This window comes from Microtus oregoni, unplaced genomic scaffold (genome assembly GCF_018167655.1).
Source record: "Microtus oregoni isolate MIOR12 unplaced genomic scaffold, Mior012 000038F_ref0000394, whole genome shotgun sequence".
Taxonomy (NCBI): Eukaryota; Metazoa; Chordata; class Mammalia; order Rodentia; family Cricetidae; genus Microtus; species Microtus oregoni.
In genome coordinates, this window is record NW_024543097.1 from 3,278,021 (window position 1) to 3,303,803 (window position 25,783).

At 38.1% G+C, this 25,783-nt stretch overlaps 1 protein-coding gene across 2 annotated transcripts in view; it reads left to right on the plus strand.

The window, feature by feature from the left end:
* Positions 1-25,783, plus strand: part of Map2 (microtubule associated protein 2) — a 275,825-nt gene that overhangs the window by 16,024 nt on the left and 234,018 nt on the right. The window contains exon 2 of one of the 2 annotated variants that reach the window (XM_041631827.1): positions 10,419-10,488. The exons of the other annotated variant lie outside the window; for it this stretch is intronic. The gene's annotated coding sequence lies outside the window, so the exon portion shown is untranslated. The remainder of the gene's footprint in view (positions 1-10,418; positions 10,489-25,783) is intronic. 2 annotated transcript variants of the gene reach the window in all.

A 25,783-nucleotide genomic window follows, 5' to 3' on the forward strand; every position in this document is an offset into this window, starting at 1 on the left:
ATATGCTGATTCTTGAAGTAGATTGATTCCTAAATTTCTGAGACACTACCATACTGATTTCCAAAGTGGCTGTACAAGTTTGCACTCCCACCAGCAGTGGAGGAGTGTTCCCCGTACTCCACATCCTCTGCAACATAAGCTGCCATCAGTGTTTTTGATCTTAGCATTCTAACAGGTGTAAGATGGTATCTCAGAATCTTTTTGATTTGCATTTTCCTGATGACTAAGGATATTGAGCAATTTTTAAAATGTTTTTCTGCCATTTGGAGATTCTTCTGTCAGAATTCTGTTTAGATCTAAGCAGTATCTTTAAATGGGATTATTTGATATTTTGATGTCTAGTTTTTTGAGTTCTTTATGTTTTAGAGATGAGCCCTCTGTCAGATGTGGAGTTTATGAAGATCTTTTTCAATTCTTTAGGCTGCCATTTCATCTTATTTACTGTGTTCTTTACCTTACAGAAGCTTTTTATTTTTATTTTTTCCAAAAAAAATTCTTTTGGAAAAGTCTGTAATGACTCTTAGAAGGATTTCATTTTAGAGTTAAAAAAATGCCAGTCTCAGAAGCACAGGCATTATGCAGTTTTATTCAGATGCAGAATGTAAAATGAACGTCATTGCAATAGTAGATAGCAGGAGATACAGGCCACTTGGTGGAGTACTTACCTACAATGCATGAAGCCCTGCCCTCAAGCCCCAGCGCCTCATAAATTGGAGCATAATGTCATAAACCTGCAATCCCATCTAACAAGAGGTGGATCCAGGAAGATCCAGAATTCAAGGTCATCATACAACCTTGCAGGCAGGCCATTTCCATGTAAGATCATGAGAAAAGAAGAAAGAGAGAAAAGAGGAAAGGAAGGAGGGAAAATGAGAGGGAAGACAGATGGGCATGTAGTGGAATGAATAGTAAGTACAGAAAATGTAGTGATTGGAGTGCTGGAGAGGAGATGGTACCAGAGGATATAAGATTGAAGTTATGTATATGGAATAAATTTGATCTATCTAGTCTATAATGTGGTAGTTACAGATGATGATGATGTCTTGTGTTTTTGAGGGATGCTAGGAGAGTTAAGTATTTATACCATAGATATGCTAACTACAGGAAGAGATAGGTGCATGTTCAATTTTATGTTAAGTCAAAGAAATGTATTTAAAAAATAAATAATTTGTTTTTATTCTGTCACTCATTAGATTTATAAAATTTAATAGTTAAAATGTAATGGTTTGTCCTGTCCCTTTAAGAGACAAGCCCACCTACTCCCTCCCCTGTCCACTGAGGCATGTGGATTTTCCTTCAGCTTCCAGCCTAGGTTCCTTCTTTTTCATCTCTATCTCTAAAGAGGTAGCTTCTTTTCTCCTCTCCTCTCCCACCCTCCTCTCTCTCTTTCTCTCTGTCTCTCTGTTTCTCTTTCTCTCTCTTTTTCTGCTCTCCCCCATCTTCCCTTTACCCTTTTCCCTTTCCCCTTTATATCCCACTAAATAAACACGACCTTTCTCTACATGCCGTGCCTATGCATCTCTATTTCTCACCCACCGCAGCTCCTCGTGGGACCAGCTGACTCTCTGAGGTTTCTAACTCACCATGCAGCTCTTTGCCTGGGACCCGCTGCCCCTTATGGCCCTCTGCCCACTGCCGGCCCTCGGGGAATGACACCATTTTATTTTTATCATTACATAAGACATTTAAATTTTTGCCCAAATATCTTGAAGTGTCATCATTTAATATCTATCAAATGTCTTTGTATTTCCAAGATTGCAGAGATGCAACTGCAACTTAGAGAGTGGGATTTCTTGGTGTGACTTCACATCCCTTCAGATTCACTTTTTACTGTCATTTCTATGAGCCCTCACTGCTACTCTGTTTTATTTGTCATTGATAAGACTACATTCTTGGTCTATTAAGTCCACAGCCACATATAATTAAGATCTATCTGTATTCATGTCAATACTACTTTGAATAACTTGACTGGTGTGTGTGTGTGTGTGTTTTCACAAAAGAAAACTTACATACATAACTTTATCAATGAAGTATCTGGAAGTTGAATTTGAGTTCTCTTTTTTAAGTTATTATCTTTTTTATTGATTTTTATTGAGCTCTACATTTTTCTCTGCTCCCCTTCCTGCCTCTCCCCTCCCTTTCAACCTTCCCCCATGGTCCCCATGCTCCCAATTTACTCAGGAGATCTTGTCTTTTTCTACTTCCCATGTAGATTAGATCTATGTAACTCTCTCTTAGTGTCCTCATTGTTGTCTAAGTTCTCTGTGATTATGATATGTAGGCTGGATTCTTTGCTTTATGTATAAAAACAACTTATGAGTGAGTACATGTGATAATTGTCTTTCTGTGTCTGGGTTACAGAAAAAAATGATGTTTTCTAGCTCCATCCATTTCCCTGCAAAATTCAAGATGTCGTTATTTTTTTCTGCTGTTAGTACTTCATTGTGTAAATGTACAGCATTTTCCTTATTCATTCTTTGGTCAGGGGGCGTTAGGTTGTTTCCAGGTTCTGGCTATGACAAACAAAGCTGCTATGAACATAGTTGAGCACATGTCCCTGTGGCACAATTGAGCATCCTTTGGATATATACCCAAAAATGGTATTGCTGGTTCTTGAGGAAGGTTCTTTCCTAATTTTTTGAGAATTTACCACACTCACATTCAAAGGGGCTGTACCAGCTTGCATTTCCACCAGCAATGCAGGAGTGTTCCCTTTACTCCACAACTTCTCCAGCATAAGTTGTCATCATTGTTTTTGATCTTGGCAATTTTTACAGGTGTAAGATGGAATCCCAGAGTTGTTTTGATTTGCATTTCTCTGATGACTAAGGATGTTGAACATTTTCCTTAAGTTTCTTTTGGCCATTTTAGATTCCTCTGTTGAGAATTCTCTGTTCAGACCACTTCCTAAATATAACCTCAGCAGCACAGACACTGAGAGAAAAAATTAATAAATGGGACCTCCTGAAACTGAGTAACTTCTGTAAAGCAAAGGATGTAGTCAACAAGACAAACTGACAGCCTACAGAATGGGAAAAGATCTTCACTAACTCCACATCAGACAGGGATCTGATCTCTAAAATATACAAAGAACTCAAGAAATTGGTCATCAAAATAACAAATAATTCAATAAAAAAATGGAGTTCTCTTTTAAAGAAAAGATTTATGTGTTCTTAAAAACTGAGAGAAACCATGAATAAAATACTCTCTCTGCTCCACAGAAAATGTCAGGCTTAGCATTCATAGAGTTTTGCGTCCAATTAGACAATCTCAACACTTAGAAAATAACACAGCCTCTCTCTTGTTAACATACAACTAAGTGATTCACAAACTACATTATTGTTAACTTATTCCTGTACTTGGGACTGTCATGAATAGCATGAATACAGAGGCATGTGTCAACTTTGATACAGAATACTGTGTAACAGTTTCCTCTGACACTGAATCATTCCATCTTACAGGAAAGTGTTCTTAGCAGGAAATTAAACAACTCAAAGTAGCTTCAGGAAGTCCCTAACACTGACAAGATTTGCTAGAGCCCTCTCTGCCAGAGAAAGCAACAAAAACTGAGAATCTCTCTCAGACTAACAGGTAAGCTGTGCAAGGAAGGAAGACTCAGGCAAGCCAAGCTACAAAGAAGACTCTCTGAGACCAGATCAGCTGCCTAGAAGAAGCAGAAACCAGCCATGATGCTTGGGAGAGGTTAAGACCAGAGTTATTTAGAGAGGACGTTTTTTACCTTGTACTGCATGCAGACTGTGCAGTGTACTCCAGGTTTCCCTGCTTTGTGAGCTGTCACTCATGCTGGGGTGGCCTTGGTGCTGTCTTTGAGACATTTCTGCTTCCCTGAGTAATCCCTCACCCTTACACTTTCTCCTGTAAGTAACGCAATAAACCAAACCAGTTCACCAAGTTTGACTTTGGTGGTATCTATACATTGGTCTGTCATGGGTTCCCTCTCTGGGGTAAGTAGATGTGTATGTTGAGTATCCCCAGGAAAAGTTTTGTCATACAATTATCAATTTCTGATCTTTTTTATAAGTTACTCTACACAATAAATTTTTAATGATGATAAATTTATAAACATTCTATTGCACTATGATTAGCACTCAAAATCATTGTATGTGGGCCATGCACATTTTATAAAATGGTTAAGTTTTGCCGGGCGGTGGTAGCGCACGCCTTTAATCCCAGCACTCGGGAGGCAGAGGCAGGAGGATCTCTGTGAGTTCGAGGCCAGTCTGGTCTACAAGAGCTAGTTCCAGGACAGGCACCAAAAACTACAGAGAAACCCTGTCTCAAAAATCCAAAAAAAAAAAAAAATGGTTAAGTTTTAGATGTTTATTTTTGAAAAATAAGATAATTTAAATTTCTAAGTGGATAATATTCACATGTGAAGGTATATTTTTTATTTGTTTGTATAATATCTATAATAACATTTGTTCTCATTTATTTATCATGATTCCCACATTTTGCCAAGAAAACTGTGAATGAAGGAAGCTCTCGGTAAACATTTTAAAGGAACTTATAAGTAGTTTTAAATCAATCTGTTTAGGAGAAAAAACTTAGCAAAATATTTTGTGTTATGATACAAAATATCAAAAGCAGAAATGGTGTCTTCTCTTTGAGTGGTAAAGTTCGGGGTGATCAAGACTAATTCTCTCTCTTTTTAAATATCCACTCTTATAGAACACTCAGCCTTGCCTTTTAAAGATATAGCAAGCTTGTAAATGCCTTCTCTCTGAGGTCTTCTGAAAGTCATCTGACGTTCTGACCTTCTAACTCCTGATCTACAATGTGAGGGAATATGTTTAATTACCTCCAGCATAGCTTCATATTCTGTGGTTCACTGGAAGGCAATACAGTAGCTCAACACCCGGGCACATCAGTTCATCCTGTTAGTAGCTGCCTGCTCTGCCAAGCCTGTACTAGTTAGAATGCTGGACAAACAAGGTTTTCATTAGAGAAGACCAAATGTCACAGAGGAGGGCGAGACAGATTAGGAGCCTTTGGGAGGAAACAAATTTACTCATTGAGACCATCTACTTTACATTCAGCAAGTGCTTATTAAAAACCAATTAGGTGGCCCCTACTGTGAATGCCATATTAGAAATATGAAGAACATAATTAGATTGTTTCCTTCCCATCCAGGAGCTTGTTCAGTGAAGGGAAGCAGTCACCTCACGCTCTTTTGGTGACTGTCAGGCTGTAAGTAAGTAGCTCACCACTAGCTTATCTGATTAAAACCACCTGACAACGTCCTGAGGTAGAGGCTTAAACGTCAGAAGGTTGGCTCATCCTCACCTGCGTAGCATGTTCAAGGCCAGCCTGGCATACATTAGACACAGTCTAATAAAAAAGAGACAAAACAGAATAAATTAAAAAAACACTGGAGAAAGAAATGTACACATGATAAACCTTAATTTAAGAAGAGCCACCCCGTGATATGGTTATGAGTTAAAATGACAATTTTTGTTCGCTTTGTATGAAAATGTGATTTTTTTTTTAGCACATAGCTGTACATAAAGATATAAGTAATCAAAACTTTGGAAAAGACTAGGTTGAGGCCAAACGATGCAGAGAAACCTAACCCTGTACCTTTATCGCTGCACTTTAGGGAGCTGTTGTGTTGTTAAGGCAATCATATCAAGAGACAATAAATGTTTATATTCACTAATCTGCATGATCACGTTTTATTTACTTGTGTAGTAAGTCTTAAAATAGCCCAGCAGATTTACTATAAAGAAAACATTTCTCAGGGACCCATCAGGTTTCTTGTTGCCTGCAGATGATGTACAAAGTCCTTTTGAGTCCTCTGAGAATGTCTTTGACTTGCTGTGTCCTTGGAGGACATGACGCTTTGCCAAAGGAGGCACAGCTAAAGGAATTACTGTACCGCTTTCACGGTGGAGGGCAGCTGTTTGGAGCTATAATTAAAATGTAAATTATCGAATGGGAATAATGAGAGCTATTTCTTTCAAACCATCTCCAGTGCAATCAGAGTGAGAAAGGAGTTCAGGGAGACTTCCTACGATGAACAAGTCACAGATGATGAAGTGAGAAGCTGAAAGGGAAGTGATTTATAAGAAACAACGTGGTGGACACAACCCATGGATTGTATCGGATTCTGGGAAGCTGAATCAGTCAAGAGACAGACTTTCAGTTCTGCTGGGCCTGCATCCAGATCATGCGATAACTGTGCATGGAACCCAGGCACCACATCCCTGCCTCACATCAGGGCTGTGAATCGACCTCCAGTGGTAGCAGCATGAGGTGCCTTTCAGTCAAATGTAGTTTCCTGAACTGAAACAGAGGACCTTTAATAGAACGTCACACGAGAGCAGAATAGGAAGATTATAATCGTACTCAGGGGTTGTATACTGATCACAATAGGGAAACCATGAACTCTTTCCAGCGTAAGGATTTTCATGAGTCAGTTGTTTCTGTTACCTTTGTGCTCATGTTTGCGTGCTTTATGGAGCTTCAACTGTCCGAATCAACGCCGCAATAAGTCAAATAGCTTATGTTCCTTTGGCTATACACATTAAGTCTTGAAATTCAATGTCAGTCAGACATAGTGGCTCTGAAATGAACTTAGGAACTGTAAAACATTGATTTATAGCACTCTTACAAAAAAAAAACAAAAACTATTAAATTGAAGTATAAAACCTGAACCTCAAATTTTGGATGGTGTGAGGTACCATACAGGTTGCTGTGAAATATTGATTAATGGTTATATCTTTTGTATGACTGTAACATCATTAAGGATGTCATATTCAAGTAGCTAAGGATTGGAGTTCAGTTCATTAACTTAATGGAATAAGAGCTAAGAGAAGGTTTGGTATGTCTGTTCAAACACTGGTGTAGCGTTTCCACTGACAGAGTTTTAGCAAGCGTCTGTGTTTGGCCTGTGTCCCAGTATGCACATTCAGCTGGGGCTTCTTCCCTGAAAACCAGGCTCACAGAGTCAAGGACCTGCCGGTGCTTTCACACCTACCCCTGGGCAGCAGAGAGCCCCACGTTTGTGGGGAGCTGACTTCAGCAGCCAGCATGCTCCATCCTCTTTCAGTCCCATCTGATACCATGGTGCTGTTCCCAGTAAGAAACCACAAGTTATCACAGGCTTCTAAATATACATTTCCTAAATATATATCTTTCCACTCTCCCCTTTTCATCTTTACTCTCATTGAATTTTTTTTCTGGACCTTTCATCTAAAAATGAAATATTTGATTTCCATGCCTCCAGTCTTTTCCCATGAAGTTCAGACCTTGTATGAACCGGTGCTCTTAGAAACTGCTTTTTTTTTTTTTTTTTTTTTAGACATGGTTTCTCTGTAGCTTTGGTGCCTGTCCCGGAACTAGATCTTGTTGTAGACCAGGCTGACTTCAAACTCCCAGAGATTTGCTTGCCTAGAAACTGCTCTTCTAAACATATCTCTTCTTAAAATCCTTCCTTCAGTGTCTAATTAATACAGCTTATTAAATTTAGCCACACAAATCTGAAAGCACCCGACCTTCTCAATCTTATTTTCAGCCACACCTTGTTTATATTTCTGGCTTCAGAAACACCAGACAACTTGCGTCTCCAGACACCACTTGCTCTCTTCTTTCTGGATGAGTCCCCTCCTCCATCATCTGACTAACTGCTTTCATCTCCAAAGCCAGCTTTTTTTATATTTGCATCTTGCTGCATATTTATACTTCTTGCAGGAAGGAACTCCCATATTCATTTTTATAAATCCAGCTTCTACCAGAGTGTCTGGCATATTCTATGCACTAGAATGATTATTTTTGAACTGAACAGCAAAGTTGGTTCATAGTTCTATTTAGCTTTTGCTAGTGGGTTCTTTCCTAAGTTGTTACTTGCCCGCTGTGTCGTACCTAAGAGGGAGCTAACTTCAGTCAGATGATTTAGTGCAGCAACTATGTTTTTAGTCATATTTTGTGAACTGCACTGCCAATCTCTTCACTGTTCAGTTTTAGCATAGCTGTCCCATCAATGTACCCACACTTGGGAGGCTATCTCTCACTGCTTCTTTACCTTGACGCTGGTGGAGAGCTTGAGGCCATGATGGCCAGCTTAAAGTGTCTTCCAGGTCAGATATGGTGTGCACTGGGATTCAATAAACACCTAGTGATTTTTTATAAAACATGAAAACACCATACTTTCTAAAATGTTCCCACACTGTTACGGAACAACAAAACTAAGTTGCTAATAGGCGGGATGGAGCCAAAATTCTCACCTAGGGAAACGTCATGCTATGTGATAGGTGTCTACTTTTCACATCTCTTTAGTTCTGCCATGTTGTTATTATCTTAGTTTATTATACAAAATGGCAGGGCTCACTATGGCATTCTGCTCATAGGTCTCATCATACGATACTGTCATTTGTTCCCTTCCTTCTTGTCTTCCCTTATGCCTTCTCTCCCAACCCCCCTGTGCTTGATGCTCCTTCTTCTGGCCTCCACTAGGTTCCCTTCCTCTCCGTCCTTCTGTGCTAGACACCCCTTCTTTCCTGGGAGAATTTTCTGCTTTCATGTTCAGTTCTGAGTGTTGTTTATTATAAAACATTCTTTTGTACAGTGGGCATTTCTCATATGTTAAAGTGATGCTAGCTTTCATAAAACCCAAAAAGATGTGGCTAAAGTTCATTGCCTTGCTTAACTTAATAACAATAAGTGATTGAACAAATTAACCATTAATATCTGGACATTTATTAAAGTTTTTCCTCAAACTATTTCAGAAAAGTAGAATCTTGAATTTAAGTCTTAGTTGGAAATGAGAATTTGGAATTTATATGCTTCTCTCACTCACTATTTCTGATATACCCAAGGATTAATTATATTAGTGTCAATGAATAAAAATTAATAATTTATGACTAATTCTTACACAGATGAACATTTTTATAATGCTAATTCATTCCTTGTAATTGAGGATCTTGTGTGAAAAATGCATATGACAATTAGGTCAGTTATAAAAACACATTCTGATCGAACCTGCCACTTTACTAGCATTTTTGGGGGGTCTGAGAGCGTGGAATAAATTTTTAACTTAATCCATGTTTATCCCTCAGTCAAGATCTGAAAATTATTTTTAACTAGTTTGTTAGAGGGAAAATAAAGATGAAAATGTATCTCAAATCTCAATGTAGGGATGAGCATAGGGGTATGTGAGTCATTTAGCTAGAATTTGATTATAATGAATTATTTTGAAATTGAGTCATCATTGTGATTCAGTGTGCTTTTCAACAAAATATTATTTGAGAAAGTGTGAAAGACACATGGTTTCTGGATTAAAAGTTTTTGGTCATAAGATATTTTTAAAAAAATTATTACTTAAACATATCTAAAAATTTTGAAAGTAATGTACTTATAAAAATGCCTGTCACTTTAAAACAGTGTATGCCAAGGTGCTGTATATGCACGCATGTATATGCCAAACAGAACAAGGTTCCTCCTTTTTGTCTGAATGTTGCATTGCTCTCTACCAATTCTCTAATCAATAAATATTCCCCAGACTGTCTATGGCTAATGGAAATAAATATTCCTGGTGTTGTTCATTCTGCTTTAGAGCCTGTGGGAACACTTGAGCTCCCAAAACTTTTACCACACACAAGTATTGGTGACCCTTCAAAATGCTCTCAGACTTACGCAAGTAAAGAATTGCTCAGTATAATGTTTCAGATGGGAATTAGAGAAATTAAATATTGTCTCTGTGCACTTAAAAGATAGTTGTTTCGGACCCGGAGCCATGAGAAGCATGGCGGAATTCTCAGGTTAGATGACGTTGGAAGAGAACTTTACAAGACAGTAACTGTGCGTCAGTCTGTCTGCTCAGAACAGGTGGATGGTGAGCTCTCAGGGTTAAGTTTAAAAAAAAAAACCCTTAGTTGAGCATCCAAACTGCCTAGGCTCCCACAAAGCCAGTGCGTACAATAGTACTTCTTCGGGGCTGCAGGACAAATGGCCCTCCAAAGAGCCCAAGCTGTATTCCTATATGCTACTTTACAGAGCACAGCCAGGTGGGGTCAGTGGTTTATTCTGGTCATTTAAGGCCTTGAGATCAGATTATCTGGATCATCTGAGAAGGTTCAGTCTAATTGTAGGAGACACTTTTTTCCTCATATTTTCTTTTTCTGTCTTTTTTTTTTTTCTGTATAGCTTTGGTTTGGCTGTCCTGAAACTCACTCTGTAGACCAAGCTTGCATGGAACTCTCAGAGATCTATCTGACTGTGTCTGCCTCCCGTGTGTGTTGAGATTAAAGGCATTTGCTACCACCAAAAAAAAAAAAAAAAAAAAAAAAACCCTGAGATTAGACATGAGTTTTTCGACACAGAGGTTGTGACTTATTTAAAACACACAGATAAATCTGTGAGTGGAGACAATATAGAAGTTTTGATGTTCTTGTTTCTTATAGGAAATAAAAAAAGAAAAACAAAGTCCTTCAGAACCCAAGATCCTGGGCGCATAGAAGATCTGTAAAGAGAGTAAGTTTTACGTAACATCTTATCTGCCATGGCCTATCAAGTACAGTCAAGAAAATCATGTTCTCCCCACAGGACTACAACAGAGAATAACAATCAGAGGCATTGGCAAGCCATTTAACCGCCCACATCTTCCCAGAAAATTATTCAGAATAGCAATTTGCATTGATTATTAAGCAGCATGCTTTAATGATGTGTGAGCTTAAGCACAACAGGCATACCTGGCACTTCCTTCCTTTTTCCTACAGACCATAAAACTTACTATACCGTAAATGAACAAAGACTATATATTTTTTTGACAATGAAAGCCCAGGTCCTGCTTTCTGCCTATCAAGGAATGCCATTAAGAAAACCACTATTTCAATTCATGATGTTAAACAGGTCATATATCTGGCACACATCTATAGCTCTATAGTGTTTTCAGCAAAAGGTGAAATTACTTAAGAAAAGGCACAACTTTTAATATAGTACTTTCTGCCTATTACTCATAGTTCTATATGTTGACGAATAAGCATCACATTTAGAAGACAATGCCAGTGCACCCCAGGAGTGCTCTGGACAGGCTGGAGGACTTATATTCATGCAGACTTTAGATAAGCACTTTGACTGTAGTTTTTTTCCAGTCCTCTGTCTTAGTTACTTCCCTCTTTGGACTTGTGTTTAGTACTGCATTGGGTATTTTGTCCTTTCCACCCAGAACGCCATAGCTTTAATATATTTATCAACATTCAGTAATTTTCCTTTTTTTAAAACAAGAACTGTTTAATTGTATTGGAAATGCTAGTTATTTAATGGTAAAAATGAAAGGCTTTAATTTTTTCATTGATTTTTATTGAGCTCTACCTTTTTCTTTGCTCCCCTCGCTGCCTCTTCCCTCCCCCTCCAAACCTCCCCCAAGGTCCCCAAGCTCCCAAGTTACTCAGGAGATCTTGTCTTTTTCTACTAAAGCAGAGAAAGCCAGCCTACAAACCACATTCCCAGAGAACTTAGACAACAATGAGGACACCAAGAGAGACTTACATAGATCTAGTCTACATGGGAAGTAGAAAAAGTAGAGAAAGTCTTCGAATTTTAAACAGTGGAAAGTTCTTTGAATAACTAAGAGATGAATGAGTCAAGGAAAAAATTTTATGGTAGTCATATAAGCATCTGAATCATATTAAAGTAGGCTGGAGGAAGAGGGTTCTCCAGCTGCCTTATCTCCCCACTCAAAGTTTCCTAAGTATATTTTAGTTTTCTCGAATCATATGACATTTTCTCCTACTGTTTTGTAAATATTGTATTTTTTCTTATTTTTAATCATGTGTGTGCATGTAAGTTTGTATGCATATGTACATGAGTGCAGGTGTTCATGGAGGCCAAGGGCATCTGATCCTTCCAGAACTGGAATTACAGACAGCTGTGAGCAACCTGAACTGGGTGCTGGAACCAAGCCTAGGTTCCCTAAAGATCAATCTGCATTTATAACCATTGAGCCATCCCTCCAGCCATCGTTATTTTAAATAGACTAAGTACTCCAGATTCTGTAGCCACTGTCCCTCTAATGAGACTTAATTGGCTCATTTCAGTCTAGGAACAAAGAGCTATTTGAGCGATTAGTTTTCTACTGCAGATAGTGTGACCTGTTCTAAGTTCCTGCAGAATGCCTAGGACCCAAAGCCAGTCGTTCTTCCCTTCCAACAGAGCTTCAGATTGCCATGGCCCACAGCTTGCTCTCTCTGGAGATAATGTTAAGGAAAATGACTCAGGACAGGCAGTTCTTCCTCGAAGAGTTGAGCTTTATCTAGGCCTGAGATTGTGGCCTTGAATAAGACCCTTTATATTCAGCTCCATCCAAAGACTCATGATTTTTTTAACTGATAAAAATGTGACTTTTAGTGACTCAGAAACCTTCACATTTGATTATAAGAACAAAGCCATTTTCATAGAAAACACCAATGCCACCTGAAGTTTTGTAGCCTTGCCTTTTCAACCTCCCTATTGTGATCACCTTTTTGGGCTCAGAATCCTACCATTTAGACCTCATTAAAACCACTGAATAGTGTTTTTCATAACTTAAAAGTACATAAAACTCCTTTGAGGCAGGGAGGAGAGCAGAGATGTGTAGCACAATAAAATCAACAAAAAAGAAATACAGTATCTTCAAAACAATTTCTCACTCACATGAGAAGTTCTTCCTAAAAATTCAGACCATTAAAAGCAAGACAGAACAAGAGCTCAGCCTAGAATGCTTTCAGGGACACTGTCTCTTGCTATTCAAAAGTACAGCCTTGGATTTCTCACAGATATTCTTGGTGGTATTTCAACCCCTACAGGGCAAATAATTATTCAAGCTAGAGTCAGGTAAGAACTGATCCTCTGAGTTTGCTATATTGGCACTGCCAGTTCTTTCAAATAAGATCTAGTTATATCCTGGTCCAGAAGATAGGGGAAAAGAGCATAGCCAGGCCAAGAGCGATAGATTGAGGTCTGGCAAGTTCAGTAGAGAGTAGGAAAGCCCTATTGGAAATGGTCAGCTCCTAACCTAACAATTTTACTTTGAGGAATAAATATCATCATCTCCTGGAAAATTTTAGAGTGTTATGTTCTCAGGGCACGAGAGATTGCTCAGTGGTTAAGAGCATTATATGCTTTTCCGAAAGGACCTGCATACATATTCACACATTGCTTCCCACCATCCACATAGGGCAGCCCACAACCACCTGTAACTTCAGTTCCGGGAGACCCAATCTCTTCACATATACATACATATACACATACATACTCACATATGTACACACACATACAGACACAAATACATACATCACATACACACTCAACACACAAGTTATACACACACATACACATCATATATACTCACACATGCAAAGACACATACACAATCACACACAAGCAATGCACATGCACACTACACACACATGCATATGCACACATACATACATACACATACACACGCACATACACACATACACACGCACATACACACACATGCACACATACACACGTGCATATGCACGCATACATACATACATACACATCCACATGCACATACACACACAGATATTACACACACAGATATATACACAGCCTTACACATGCAAACACATACACACGCACATACACACACAGATGTTGCACACACAGATATACACACAACCTTACTCACACATGCAACACATCCACACACACTTACACACTCTCACATACACACGGTACACATATCTACGCCCTAAGTGAAGGATATAAATTCTAAAGCTTGCCTCCATATCTCTTATCTTCAACCATCTCTTCTCGGGAGCCAGTTGGGTGCCTAAATAAGTTCAAGAAACACTGACCTAAACCACAACACCAGGTATCTTGCTTTCCCTTCCATACAACATAACAGCAGTAAAATAAATAAATAAAATAAGATAAAATAAAAAATAAAAAAATCTGCACCATGCAGTGTATTTCAAGGGACATTGGGTCTGAAAAATAGTACAGAAAGAATTATCCAGTGTTATTGCGAGGGCAACATCCACAGGATGAAAAACATAAACTGATTCCTACATTATTACTTGAGCTCGGGAAGGGCACAACCAGTAAAGCCATAAAAAGACCGTGTCAGTAGTTTGAGTTTGTGCCCCTGCTCTTAGCATGTCTTCCAAACCAGAATCCTCAAGAGTAACTATTTTTACTCGATTCTGGTCATTAATAGAACCAAATCTTTAGACCACATACAGAACAAGCCTTCACTGGCTCTATTAATTCTGTGTGGCTGCTGTAACAAATTATGACAAACTAGGCACCTTGAAACAGTAAAATCCTCTCACAGTTCTGCGACCAGGATTCTCGATTCAAAGTATTGGCATAGCTGTAGCTCTTCATGAAGTTCTATAAGAAATCCTAGTTCTTGATGCTTCTAGCTCCTTATTAACTCTTGTGGGAATCATTTAGTCTGTGGTACATGGACTCAGTTTTCCCATTTTCACACTAACATCTCATCTTTCATTCCTCCCTTGTGTCTCTTATGAGGATGATTTTTCTTGGGATTTATATCCTATCCAGGTAATCCAGAATGAACCCTTCAAGGTGTTTTACTTAATTATTCTACAAGGCCTTTCCTCCAAATAATGTAATAGCCACAGAGTCTTGGAATTTTAGGATCTAGAAAAATTTTCCAGAGGGTATTGCAGTGTCTACTTGTCTCCCTGAAGCATATAGTAACCATCCACATACTGCTGGTATTGTGACAGTTTTGGGACTAGAGAGCTATGGAGATGCTGAACCGGAAGTTAGGTCTCTAGTGTCGTCATTAACATCCAGAGAGTAGTGGGGATAAGTCTTATACCTGCTTCCATTCCAAACTTTCTTAACGTCTAGTTCTTTCTGGATGTTATAATATGGAGGTCCAGGATCAGCACCTTGGCATCAAGAGGCCAACAGAGGCTCACCTACCAGGTTATACATGCTTTAACTCTCTTGTTGTGTGTGTAGTGTGTCACATAGCTCGTTGATATGGGAGGCCATGAATGTACTTTTCTATCAAAGAGAGACATAATAGAGTGATAAAGCTTCTGTCAGAACAATAGGAATATTTAGGGAAGAAAAAGTAACCTTCTTACTCCAGAACTGCAGAAATATTTATAAGGTTGGCATAAGAATTTGGCATAAGAATAGGGTACTAAGGGGTGCATTCCCCCACTATCAGTTAATTTATATCGTGGTCTTGAGATTCTGTTAATGTATCATAGGATTAAGATAGTACTGAGCAAGTTGCTTTAAATTGTGATATTTTTTTTTGTTTTAAACATTCTTAAACTCATACTTAATCATTTTTATTATAAATATAAAGTCAACGTTAAATCTGGGGGACACATTACTAGGAATAATGGGAAATATCTTAAAATTGTTTAACAACATTAGTATCTCCCAAAAGTACATTTTGTGTGTTTTAGAATTAATGGGATTATATTCAAGTATGTCTTTTAATTAGTCTTGTTATCTATTTATTTGCTGACTTCCTATAATATTGGTACAGGTATTCAATATCTTATTGAAAATAGTAGTTCTCAAACAGTGTCCCTGAATTAACAGTAGCAGTACCTTGAACATAAACCCTATGGTTTTTTATTTAACATTCTGTCTTTACATTCCAGAATGATGTCGTTTGGATTAAAGACATGAAACACTGTTGTTGCTGTGTGTGCTTTGTGAATTTGTGCTATGGTTGTTATTTCCTGTTCTCATTTGCGATGGGGAACATTACGAGTCATTTATCTATTCTGTTAGATTGCTTAAGGCTAGCCACACAAACACTCACTGGGGAGCACAAAGTACTAGGCATTGTGATCATCAAAAACATGGAAATATCTTTAGCAAAATTTATTGGGAACCATCTAGCTATTGCTTACATGTAATAAGAAGTGATTTTTGACAAAGAGACCATATGATACTTCATATTAGCCAGCAGATTTTAGAGATATTGTAAAATATTACAAAATATTTTGTAGATATCTAATGCTCAGAAACACTTAACTTTGTGTTAAGGACTATGATAGATCATTGGAAAGGCATATTGCTCTATTATTTTCAGTGTATTATAATAATTTAAGAAATCAGATTCAAAGAATTATCTCACCCTACCTTATTAAAATTGACTGCCTTGTATATCTTAATAAAATATTAAAAGTGTATTAGACACTAAGCCACTACTGTGTAGCTATAATTTAGAAATCCTAATTTCTTGTGATAGAATTTTTTGAGAGCAGTTGTCAAGTTTGAGATTAGATCATTATGTAATTAGTTGAGCCTGTAAGACAATATCCACTCGATGGGAAACCTGACAGATATAATCTAAAGCAATTTGAGTAAGAACAACTGAAATACTTACCCATAAATCCTGCTATGATGTACCCTTTGATACTAAGGTTCTTTAAAATGAAGATCAGGTTCCCAGCAGTATCAAGTGCTCTCTCTATTTTAGTGAGGAGAATCTGTCCTTCTGGGCTTTTTTCCCCTCTGGTACCTGTTGGGTATGGTACCGATATCTGGCCTGTCTGGTCTCTCATTGGGTGTGGTACCAATATCTGGCCCATCTGGTCTCTCATTGCTGCAGAGCATCCCTTCTTATCCATGGCGACGATGCTTTTGTGAGAACCCCATTTTCTGACTGAGCCCCGAATGATTCGCATCCCGGGCAGAACTGTCGTGCTTCATACAGATTCTCGGCACATTTGCTATCCAGTGTGTGTAGGTACAGCTGCAGGAGGCTAAACATAGCTCTGTTCCTAGCATCTTGTTTTTCTTCTGCAGTTCCGAGCCTCATTTGTGTGCATTCAGATGCCAGGTTTCTCCTGCAGTCTAATCTCTCTGCTTGCAGAAAGAATCCGATATTAATGAGCAGCTATCCTAGTTACTGTCCACACAGTACTTGAATCTATGCATTTTGTAAATGCATAGCTCAGCATAGTTGTAGCCCTTTCTACCTTGTCTGTAATTGCATATACAAAGATTGTGTTGGTGTTAATGAGATTTTAACTAGTTTGAAATTGATGCATAAGTATTGGAGGAGACGAAGGAACGCCTTGAAATCATTTTTTTCCAAATAAAGCCTTTGGAGTCAACCTGTTCACTTTTTTTGCAGTAAAGAGTGAGGTTTGATGTGACAGATTCTCTAGGAATGGACCTGTGATCTCTAGAAGTACACAGTGGGGGAGGGCTGACATATATGCAAATACAAGAGACCTATTTCTTGGAGCTATTGGGTTTCCCCAGCTTCTTTAAGGAGAGGAAACCTGCTTTCATCTGTCCTCTGGCAGGTTCTTCTCTCTAGAAAGGAATTTAATCTGGAACCTGCCTCTTCCCTTTGAGCACAGGTCAGTTTCTTTCTTTTAATCTAAAAACATTCTGGTACATTTTGTGTTATATCATATACCGAGGAAAAAATTCACGATATCCAATACATCCTTATGAGGTCCTCAGACATATCTTAAGTTACTCTACTTTTTTTCTGCTTTTGATAATGACATTTCTGACATAATGTTTTTGCAGAATGCAAATGTTAGTAGGAGTTGAATAAAGCCACATTAAAAGGTGGATGTATATCTCATTGTCTTTAGTAACAATGCATTGTTCCTGTGGTAGACAGCCCCATTTCTCATGCTGCCTTTTTTCCTTAATGCACACTCAAATAATACCTGCTGTGTGAGATGAAATATGGAGGCATGAAGGCAGGAGTTTTGTGATCTCTTCTGAGGACTACGCTGCAACCTGACAGCAATTTTCCATATAATAACAAAATGGGTTACATTGGACCACCATCCTCTCTACAAACACTCCTGATCTTGTGTATAAATAATAACAAATCTATACATTTTTTTCTTTTTATTCTAAAAGAAATGAGATACCGGCCTTGAATATTTTTGCTCCTAATTCTTGCATTGCAATCCTGCATTTGCTTTCATTGTCTCTGTTTTACCCTGTTCATTGATATTTTGAATATAGGGGAGGCAGAAGGTGAATTCTGCATTCTATAAAATGCAATTCAGGCAAAGTGGAAGTGTGCCATGTGGTCTTTGTGCAGAGGACTCTGTTATTATGTCTCAGAATGACAACATAATTGTAGACATGTTGTTGTTCCTTTCGCGAGTTGCTTGAACCCCGGATGTTCCTCTGCTTAATGATGCATAATCATCCATTATCCATCTTGTATTTATTCTTCTGCTAAGAAATTAATGACAGACTGGCCATGAGAGTAATAGTTTGGCACTTTCCTTGCAAATTAATTCCAACGCTAGCCAGAATTCTAGTTTTAAAAGGCAAATTACCCTTCAAGAAACAAAATATAAAGTTTTGATCCTTTATATCTTTAAATGCTTTAATATTTCGATGTAATACTTCTAAATTTTGGAGACAAGGACTCCATAGGATATCCTGTGTACTGGGGTATGACCGTGAACTCCAATATTCCTGACTGTCTCTAGAGTTTGGAATGTTCACTTTTCAAAGTCAGCAGTGCAGTATAATGATGTAATATGGGTTGCCAGAAGTGTTTGCATAAAATCCATGTGACATTTAGTGTTTTTAGAGAAGTTAAATCACCCAAAGCTTTTCACATGCCCATGAACAATTAAATTCTTTAAGGCAGGAAATTTACAGTGCACATCCTCCCTCTTAGTGCACACTGAGGATCCACTTGCACAAGACGAAGAGAAAGTCAGTACCAATACACTTGCTTTTGCAAGTAACCAACGTTTTGTTTATAATTTTTGTATATATCAATTATTTTTTCCAGTTAAGAGCCTCTATTCTGCCTTTATTCTGATGGAATCTGAGCATTCCCACTTTACATTAGCCTATGGGTAAGCCTGTGGGGTATTTTCTTGATTGATGATTGATGATTGATGTGGGAGGGTCCAGTTCACTGTAGGTGGTGCAACCCTGGGCAGGTGGTCCTAGATTATATAAAAAAATCAGGCAAAACAAGTCATGGAGAGGAAGCCAGTAAGCATATTCCTCTATGGTTTCTTCTTTTACTCCTGTCTCCATTTCTGTTGTAAATGCCTGCCCTCAATACCTTCAGTGATGGAGTGTGAAGCAGAGCCAAGTCCTTTCCTCCCCAAGCTGATTTTGTTCATGGTGGGTTTTTTATTACTTCTTTTATTTTTTTGAGATCATAATATAATTTCATCATTCCTCCTTCCCTTTCTTTCATCCAAACTCTCCCATATACCTCTTTGCTCTATTTCAAATTCATGGTATCATATATATATATATATATATATATATATATATATATATATGTGATAACAATTAATAATATAGTCTAATTAATCTATATTTATAAATACATAAATATAATTTGTTCAGCTTGAATGTTACACACACACACACACACACACACACACACACACGCTTTTAGGCCTAATATATTGAACAGCAAATTGGTGTGCACCTCCCTGAAGTGGTTCCCATAATATAACCACCTAAAACATGGTCATGGTGATTTATCACAGCAGTAGACATCCCAACTAAGACATGTTCCAAAGCTCTGATGTTAGAAAAACATAAGCACATTGTCTGAACACTGAATATCTTAATAATTTATATACACAGTAAAGTGACTCTTTAAAAACTGTAGAATTTAAGATAGTATGCAGTAGCATGTGGTCTGCAAATATGTGAAAACAGATATTCACATACTGGACAGAAGGTTGATCATGTGTCTCAAATCCTCTGGATGTGAACATTCATTCCTGTTTTAATCAGTTTGGTCTGCTCCATTAAAATACTGTAGGTTGACTGACTGGCTTGAACTTAAAGCCGTTTGTTTCTCATAGTGATATTACCTGGGAATCCATCATCATGGTGTTTGCTTGGAGATGGCACTCATCTTCTTTGTCGTATATGGCAGATAAGATCGTGAACAAATGCTGTTGTCACTTCTTACAGGTACACTCTACCAGGACCTCATCTAGCTCAAATTATCTCCAGAGGCTCCATCTTCATATAGTTTTATTTGGAGAGACAGTACATCAGCATATACTTGGGAGACCTAATTTATTCCAAACCATATTTCTTTCTTCATATTTCTTTTTGCTTTTGTTTTTGTTGTTGTTGTTGTTGTTTTCTTTGAGACAGGGTTTCTCTATTTAACAGCCTTAGCTGTCCTGGAACTAGCTCTTATAGAACCAGGCTGGCCTCAAACTCACAGAGATTCACATGCCTCTGCCTCCTAAATGCTGGGATTAAGGGCATGTGCCTCCACTGCCTGACTCCAGAACATAATTCTTATAAGAATCATAAGTAGGGATTGCTAGTAACTGTATTTTTTAGATGTAGACTCTGAGGCAAAACAAATGATAGGTGATGTGTCCAAGTTCATAGAGACAGTAGAACAAATAGCAAGTTTCTTTCAAAACTGCAACAAATGCACTTAATTTTACCTTTCTAGTTTCTTTCATGTGGGTTTGAGTTCATATTACCCATGTGCTCCTGACTGACTTCTTGATATACGAGCATCAATAAATTTTTATTATTGTGTGGAACAAAGGGATGTTTAGAGCAGGCTAGTTAGATAACATATTACTTCTATGGGATTATTGTAAATTTTGACTGGTATTTTGGCTTTCATCAGCAGCTAAAACTTATAGAAACATTTAAATATAGATGACATATTTTTATATTTAATAAATATTATTTCTGAAATGGTTGCAAGGCTGCTCTTAGCTTTCCCAACGTGGAATTCAACTGTGTTCATCATAACCAAGGCCCAAGTATGGTTTTCTTTTGCTATTGTTTTCTATTTCCTTGTCATGAGTGCTAAATACTCAAAATATAGATCCGTATTAACAGTGGTGATGCATGCTTTTAATCCCAGCACTTGGAAGGCAGAGGCATGCAGATCTCAGTGATTTTGAGGCCAACCTAGTCCGCAAAGCAAGTTGTAGTAATAAGGGCGGCGGGGCTGCGTCCCCAGCACCCCGGCTGTCTGGCTAGCTTATGCCCAAAATAACAACACACAAACTGTATCCATTTAATCACTGCTTGGCCCATTTCTATCTAGCCTCTTCTAGGCTAATTCTCACATATTAATTTAGCCCATTTCTAATCATCTGTGTAGCGCCCCTAGGTGCGCTTACCGGGAAGATTCTAGCCTATGTCCATCCTGGGCTGGAGCTTCATCGCGTGTGTCTGCCTGGGAGCTGGGAGCATGGAGTCTCTCTGAGGCATCTGCTCCCGAGAGGAGAGCTGTGGAGTCTGAGCTCACTTCCTCTTCCTCCCAGCGTTTTGTTCTGTTTACTCCTCCCACCTATCTTCTAACCAATGAGGGCCAAGCAGTTTCTTTTTATTTAACCAATGACCTTCCTCCATCAGCAAGTTCCAGGATAGGCAGTATTGATATACAGACAGATAAACCCTGTATCAGAAAACAATCAAGCAAAAACAAAAAAAGAAGAAAACTTCCAGGGATAGTGCAAATTTATTAGCATTAGATGCCTTTATACATTATAGAACATTAATAAAATTGCCATTTCTTACATCTGATACACATAGAACTGAATGATCCTTATGTATTTGTATGTTCTAAAGATCTATAGATAATTGGAAAGTCCACTCTGAAGTTCTGGGCTTAAAGAATGTATGCCATGTGGTAATTTGGGGTAACTGTATTCTCATTCATGCTTGCTAAACATTTATCTGTCTCTGAAACTGTAAGGACTCACGCTTGACTATTACCATTGCCATCACGATGACCGAAGCTTATCTGAGATGAGAAGGCCAAGTCCACGGCCAAGTACACTAACAAATGTTATTTCTCACATGATGGTCATAAGAGTAGTGTTGGGTTAATTTACTCACACTTTACTGACAACTTTTTCCTCAAGATAAAACTTCTTTTATCAAAAGCAACCCAAAATCTATTCCGTATGTGTGCATGTGTGTATGTACATGTGTGTGTACACACACTTTCCCTAAACTCCCACATGTACATAAACAAGAATCAGATAAATCAAACATCATAGAATAAGAATTCCATCCTACCAACAAGTTGTCTTTACTATAATTAGTGAATATTTTACTATATAAAGCATAAATTTCTGCCTCATGATTTGGTCTTATAAATGATTCCTAAATTACTCATAATCTGATCTAGAAGGATACAACTGACCTACATGTATTCCCTTAGTTAGGATTTCTATTGCTGTCATAAAACACCATGACCAAAATCAAGTCGGGGAAGAAAGGGTGTATTTCCTCCTACAGCTTGTAACCTATCATCCAGGAATATCAGGTCAGGAATTCAAGGCAGGAACTGCTACAGAAGCCATGGAAGAATGATAGTTACTGGCTGTATCCTCATGGTTTGCTCAGCCTGCTTTCTTATAACACCTAGGACCTCCTGCTTCGGGTTGGCACAGCCCACAGTTAGCCAGGCTCTCCCACACTAATCATTCTTCAGGGAAATGTACCACAGGCTAATCTGGTGGGGACATTTTCTCCATAGTGGTTCCTTCTTCCCAAATGACTCTAGCTTTTGTCAAGCTGACGTCGAACTAGCTAGGATATATATCATCTAGACAGTGTGAGGCAGCCAGTAGAAAATGGTAGGAACAAATACTGGAGGATTCTGTGCAGTGGCTCACTTTTGAAGCAAGAAATGGGCTAAAGGCATTCTTTTAGCTTATGTTTTTCAGAGAATGTGTTCAACTTATTGTCAATCGTCAAAAGCTTTAAATTCTAATTCTTATGAGTTTTATAAATTGACCATGTAACACAGTCTTCTAAGCATCAGATTACTCATTGAATATAACAGTGATATGCTCTTTGTATAGTTAACAGAATTGCAGAGACAGTAAAAAGTGTTTATGTAAAAGTTTTGAAAACTTCATGATAGCCGAGGAGTGTGTTATTTATAACTACCAGTGATCTGCATTCCACTTGCATAAAGATGGTAATTTGTTGTTAGTATTTTCCATTCTTTCTGGAGAAAAGGTGGTCTAAGGGAAGTGACAAGGCACACACACACACACACACACACACACACACACATATATGTTAATATATACTATATACTGTCCCGCTGTATACCTGTTATACCCATTTTAGCCATTTAAATGAATTGCTGCTGAAAAGACAATATCTTCTTGTTTTTCTTTTTTCTTGATTTTGTTGGGACCATTAAATTGGTCTTTATTAAATGACAAAGAAGGTTACATACAGTGTCAGTTATTAAAGTGCCCTAGGGATTCAGATAATAATGCAAATAAGTAGGTATGTGTTTCTTTCTGACAGAAATTCCTGCTGTTAAAAGGCCAGGAATCACATTTTATAAAGTAGGATCATTACAAAAGGCTTGGCTGGACTCCCAGAACAAGAGGTTCCCCAGTGAGAAACCACCTGTTAGCTAAGTCATCCTACTGTTTGGTGTCGGAGAAAAAGATAAATCATCCCCAGAAAGCTATGCAGAAAATCTGGAGGTAAATTGCTTACCAAACAAGTCAAAGTCTGCAGAGTTACATCTCGGTTGTGTGATAGGATACATGCAAGCTACAGCATCTCTTGACTGGAACTCTAAGATGCAGAAACAATGATACTGATGTTAAAGGAAATAGCCAATCAGAGTCTTAGACTAATGAATGCCAGCTAGAATGAGTAACATGCAAAATAATTTAAAGGCTGGGACCCATTCCTAGTTAGAGGTTAGAATTCCCATTGAGAAGTGGTTTGGAATGGCTGAGAAGATGGGTCACTGTGTTTGAATTATAAAGCAAGTGGAAGTTGAGAGATGTAGATATTTTGATATTACAGATTTTCCCAGTACCTATCATGTTTGCCTCTAATAATAGTAGTAATAGTAGTAACAATAACTCAGATGGTGATATCACAATGTTCCCAGATCTGCGTCATATAAAGTGTATAGCTGAGCATCCATAGATGTATATGACACAAGTAAGGCTCCTTTTCACTTCCTGGGAAACAGTGGGAGATACGGCCAAGTGTGGGAGCTGTGTATTATTAGTCAATCTACTGAAGTCACATTTGTAGTTTCCTCTCATGTCAAACAAACGTATCTCTGAAGGCTACTGCAAAATTTACATAACACACACAAAATGCTCAGAATAATCAAAGGAAATGTTATCTGAGAAATAACTGTTGAACATAGTTGAGTGACTAACTAGTCTAAATTAAACTATTTCTGTCTGTGGTATTCACTTTATCTCTGTCAGAAATTTTTGTATTTTTTCCTGTACACTGGAAGCTTCCAGGATTATTCTACAGGTTAAGTGCATGAGTTATATAGTGAAATGTGCCTGTTATCTAACTGTGGCTCCACTGAATACTACTGGATTCTAGGAAAGCTACAAAGCTGCCTGTTTTCTGACCTGTAAGGTGAGGGTGATCACAGCATAGAGTAAGAGAATGAAGATGTGGAAAACCCTGTGTCGGTGCTTTCCACATGCTAAATGCTCAACCACTGACAACCATTACCACCATTATTTTCTTCCACAACTTTCTCTCTTCAGACCTGGGACCATGAGGTATACTTCTAATGTCAACCCTTACCCAAACCTTCAAGGTGAAGACCAAAATGTTAAGATGCAGGAAGTATCTCTATGTTAGCATATCATCATGTAGCATATCATCCTTCAGACATGTAAGATCTTGTTGAGCAGCTCTTGTTTGTTCTGTCATTCCCTGGTCATGGATTTGACTCGAGTTTTCTGCTAGACATGCCTAGAGTTTCTCCCATTTTCAATCCTTTCCTGATGCCATATGGGCCTTGAGCTGGAATCCATTGGCAAACTTCTCTAGAAGTTTGAAGGTATGGTCTCTTGAAGGTATGGTCTCTAGAGGCCATACCTTCATGCATGTTTTTAATGATAGTAAACTCTAGACTTGTATCTTCGCCCTAGCGCTTATACCTTCAAGGCTGATGAGTGTCTGGTAGATCAACAATCCATGGTAGTTGAATAGTCATCTGTCAATGGGAGGCTCTAAGTGTTCATAATTTATGGGCTCCCGATGAGTCTTCCCATGCCTTAGCCTCTAAAACTATCTTCATTATTCAGGGATAGTAACTTCCTCTGAGTGAATAAGATGTCTTTCTATATTGACTGATTTTCTGTGATTACAATCTCATTCACAAAATAAATACAAATAAGTAGAACAAAAAATTACAGCTTAGTTGTACTTCAGTGTTCTCAAACTGTGTTTATTTGTGAGTTTGATATTTCAGTGTCTATGTGTGCAGTTTCCTCAACAATATCTGGAGTTATTGCTTTCAAATAAATTCAGACATCCGTGAAAAATTGACCTTCATAATGTATTAAGATTACTAATAGCTGACTGCCTGTGTTGTGATGAAAATGTGTCAGCAGATATCTCCCAAGGGAAAGACAACAGAGGTGAACTGAAAACAGGCTGGTTCTGTTGGGTGTGGACACTGGTTTCATAATGAAGTCTGGGCTTAACCTACGAAATCACTGCAGTGCAGTAAACTTAATGACTCAGGGGCCTCATCTCATGGGGAAAGGAATCCATTGCTGGCTAGAGTTTTTTGCTCCTCACTCTTTTTATCTCCCTTTCAAATAGTCTATAACCAATGTCCATTTACGTATGCTTCTGCTAAGTACGTTTGTTTGGATGAGTAACTGAACAATAGAAACTTTGAAGAATTATCTTCAGGGGAACAAAAACAAACAACAGCAACTCACTGAAGAGTCAGAAAACCTGCTTATAACAAATTTATTATTGTGACCTGAAAGCCACTTAAGCGAGTTAAATTAAATAAAAACATTTAATATTGACATAT